At 40.6% G+C, this 3334-nt stretch overlaps 1 pseudogene; it reads left to right on the plus strand.

Annotated features, from left to right (window-relative positions):
* The first annotated feature begins 689 nt into the window (after positions 1 to 689).
* Positions 690 to 3073, plus strand: LOC104999575 (annotated as a pseudogene).
* Positions 3074 to 3334: the final 261 nt, after the last annotated feature.

A 3334-nucleotide genomic window follows, 5' to 3' on the forward strand; every position in this document is an offset into this window, starting at 1 on the left:
GAACAAAGGTAACCACTGAGACAGGAACTGTGATTTGAGTGAGCCTGAGGTATAGTTAAAGTGACCAGTTGTGAGGCTTGAGGAATAGGAGGGTAGTCTCAGATCTGGCCTAGTGACTGGAGGATAGTACTATTGATGAAGATAGAGTTAGGATGCAGAACATGTATAAGGTGAGTGGGGAATAGTGATATCCAGTAAGGTCAGGGAGAGATTTTAGTAGCTTGTTAAAAATACAGATATGACCCACCACCAGATATATGTGAATATCTAGATGGCAAGGTGAGGAATATAGGGTGCAGATACACTTTTAAGAATAACTGATGCATAAGCAGCATGTGATTGCATAGATAAAAAGTACTAGCAGAGACAGATGGTGATATTACAAAGGAACCATCACAGAGAGAAGAACCAGAGGATAAAGATATCAAGCATAGAGAAGCATTATAGAAAGCGTATTATGAAGCTACCTCAGCAAAGAGATAGTATAAGATCAATTCAGCACAGAGTCGGACACGACTGAAGCAACTTGGCAGCAGCAGCAGCAGCTGAATTTGGCAATTAGAAACTCACTGACACTTTTACAAAGAATTCTGAATTTGCAGTAAAGAAAAAGTAAGTTGTTGGTCACACTGAACTGCCTCAGGGCTTTCCATATGCTAGGACATTTATCTTCCTCTGCTGGGTCAGCTATGGGGGCTGTGAAAATCCTAAACCCCAAGGCCAAGGTGGCCTGAGCCCAAGCAGCATTGGTGGTCAATATCAGTGCAGTGCAGGGGTTCAAGGGATGTAGGACGTGCTGAGGATCAACTTGGAACCTAAGGGCACCATGAAGATGCTTGCTTCTGGTGCTGGAGACATCAAGCTACTAAAGATGGAAATGTGCTTCTGCTTCTTCATAAATTGCAAATTCAACACCTGACAACCTCCTTAACAGCTAAAGTAGCAACAGCCCAGGATGACAAAACTGTGGATGGTATACTGCCAGTGTCCTAATCATTAGAGAGCTCCTAAAGCACATGGCAGAAAGTGAAGAGGAACTAAAAAGCCTCTTGATGAAAATGAAAGAGGAGAGTGAAAACGTTGGCTTAAAGCTCAACATTCAGAAAATGAGAATCATGGAATCTGGTCCCATCACTTCATGGGAAACAGATGGGGAAACAGTGGAAACAGTGTCAGACTTTTTTTGGGAGGGCTCCCAAATCACTACAGATGGTGATTGCAGCTGTGAAATTAAAAGATGCTTACTCCTTGAAAGGAAAGTTATGACCAGCCTAGATAGCATATTCAAAAGCAGAGACATTACTTTGCCAACACAGGTCAGTCTAGTCAAGACTATGGTTTTTCCAGTGGTCATGTATGGATGTGAGACTTGGCCTGTGAAGAAAGCTGAAAACCAAAGAATTGATGCTTTTGAACTGTGGTGCTGGAGAAGACTCTCGTGTGTCCCTTGGACTGCAAGGAGATCCAACCAGTCCATCCTAAAGGACATCAGTCCTGGGTGTTCATTGGAAGGAATGATGCTAAAGCTGAAACTCCAATACTTTGGCCACCCCATGCGAAGAGTTGCCTCATTGGAAAAGACTCTGATGATGGGAGGGATTAGGGACAGGAGGAGAAGGGGATGACAGAGGATGAGATGGCTGGATGGCATCACCGACTCGATGGACATGAGTTTGAGTGAACTCTGGGAGTTGATGATGGACAGGGAGGCTTGGCTTGCTGCAATTCATGGGGTCGCAAAGAGTCGGACACGACTGAGCAACTGAACTGAACTGAACTGAAAGCACATGGCTCTCTACATGTTTGAAGATCTTCATCCCAGAATAATTACAAAAGTATTTGAAGCTTCAAAGGAAATGCACTTCAGTTTTTGGAACAATAAACAAAGAGATTGACAAGGCAACACTTATAGATAGATGTGCCCTGAATATCTCTATGAACTAAAATTCATGCTGAACTTGCTGGTATCTTAACAGAGGCTACAGTGAACTCTATTTTGGGCATAAAAAGAAAAGATGAACCTATTGACCTCATCATGGTTGAGATCAGGGGGATGAAACATAAACCTGAAACCAATCCAGGCTTAATCAGAGGTCTTGTTTTGGACTATGGGGCACAGCATCCTGACATGAAAAAGATAGTAAAAGAGGTGTACATCCTCAGATACAATGTGGTGTTATTAGAATATGATAAAAAAGAGGTGAATTCTGTTTTGTTTTGTTTTGTTTTTTTAAACAAGAGTAGAGAGGAGAAGGAGTAACTAGTAAGAGCTAAAACAAAATTCACTGAAGACAGAGTCAAAAAATAATAGACCCGAAAAAGAAAGTCTGTAGTGATTCGGATAAAGAATTTGCTGTTCTTCGTTGAAAGGAAATTGATACCATTTTCTTAGATGCTTTTGAAAAGAGGCAGACTAGATCTGAGAAGAGCTAAAAGGAGAAATATGGAAAGGCTGACTCTTGCTTATGGTGGGCTAGCCCTAAATTTTCTTGGTGGTCCAAATCCTGATTGTTTGGGATGTGCAGGACTTGTCTATGAATATCCATCAGAAGAAAAGAAGTTCACCTTTGTTGAGAAATTAAACAGTCATTGTCCTCTCACATTATTGATCAAAGGACCAAATACGCACACACTGACTCAAATCAAAGGTGCAATCATAAATGGCTTGAATGCTAATAAAAATGCTATTGATGATGTCTTTGTAATCCCAGGCCTGGTGGAGTGGATAAGGCAATGGCAGAAGTCTTGATTAAATGCAAGCCCAGTATAAAAGTCAGGACCCAACTTGGAATGCATTTACTGATGCCTTGCTCATTATCCCCAAATTCTTGTTCAGCATTCTGGTTTTAAACCTTTGGAAACATTAGTTAAAATTCAAGCAGAACATTCGGAATCAGGTCTACTTGTGGATGTGGACTTGAACACAGGTGAGCCAGTGGTAGCAGAAGAAGTAGACATATGGGATAGCTATTTTGTGTAGAAACAGCTTCTTCACTTCTGCACTGTTATTGCCACCAACATTCTCCTGATTAATGAGATCATGAGAGGTGAAACAAATTCTCTAAAACACTGATCTGAAGCTTCCCTTGTATCATGTGAATCGTGAGGACTCTACAGAACGATCTAAGAATATAGCTACAGAATTTTTGTTCAAGCTTCAAAGAATTTTCAAAGTATTTTATTTTCTTTTTACATATAAAAAAGGTGAGAACTCTGGTACTTATTCAGATTCTGAAGTTCTAAAATTATAATCACAGTATTTTTGAAATTTCCCTGCAGTGCACACACATACAGGGCCATAAATTACCAAAAAAACAGGATGTTTTGCTTTAGC

Source organism: Bison bison, unplaced genomic scaffold (assembly GCF_000754665.1).
Source record: "Bison bison bison isolate TAMUID 2011002044 unplaced genomic scaffold, Bison_UMD1.0 scf7180017864354, whole genome shotgun sequence".
Taxonomy (NCBI): Eukaryota; Metazoa; Chordata; class Mammalia; order Artiodactyla; family Bovidae; genus Bison; species Bison bison.